A 702-nucleotide genomic window follows, 5' to 3' on the forward strand; every position below is an offset into this window, starting at 1 on the left:
TGTGTGTGTGTGTGTGTATACTCGAGTCACTTTGGTGAGTACATTGCTGGTGCAACCTATACATCTTGAATTTTATGAGACACTAAACACTTTAGAATATTGGATGGGAAACTAACATAACAACATTGAATTGCTTTTACAGCAGTCTGTAGAGAAAACTGGAGGCTTCATTTGATTTGTAGCGTGTGTGTATGTAGTTTGTGTGATTGTGTGTTGAAGCTATGTTGCAGATTTACCTTATTTATTTATGATTATGTTGAGATATCATGTATTTTCTGTTGGGAATTATGCTGATCGTGTTTTAAAAGGTCCTGTGTTGAGATTTTTCTTGTTTTCCTTGTTATTTTTGAAATAATTACGATGAGCTGAAGTCTGATAGGTTGGCGTGATTAGGAGGCGTGGTGTGGCCTTTAAGTTAGGAAAGGTGAACAGCTGTTCACTGGAGTGGAAGGGACAAACAATTTTGAACCGCACTACTATGACTCAATTGTACGATATACTATCATTTATTTTCTACTGATAAAAGACCAAATCATTACATAGAGAACATGTGAATGTGTGTTGATTTACTTACAATTGTGTATGAATGTTCTTGTGTAATATTGTTCAATCCCATTTTTGAGCTTTTTAAAAAGCACCCCCATCCTCATTTTGTATTCAATGAAAGAGTTCTGGAAGAGAAACCCTAACAAACTGGAAAGC

General features: G+C 35.5%; 1 protein-coding gene across 1 annotated transcript in view; it reads left to right on the forward strand.

The window, feature by feature from the left end:
• The window catches only part of kcng4a (potassium voltage-gated channel, subfamily G, member 4a), a 23,896-nt gene that overhangs the window by 13,307 nt on the left and 9,887 nt on the right, over positions 1-702 (forward strand). The window lies entirely within an intron of this gene.

This window comes from Morone saxatilis, unplaced genomic scaffold, assembly GCF_004916995.1.
Source record: "Morone saxatilis isolate NCDOM2014 unplaced genomic scaffold, NCSU_SB_2.0 Contig2, whole genome shotgun sequence".
In the NCBI taxonomy this organism is placed as follows: Eukaryota; Metazoa; Chordata; class Actinopteri; family Moronidae; genus Morone; species Morone saxatilis.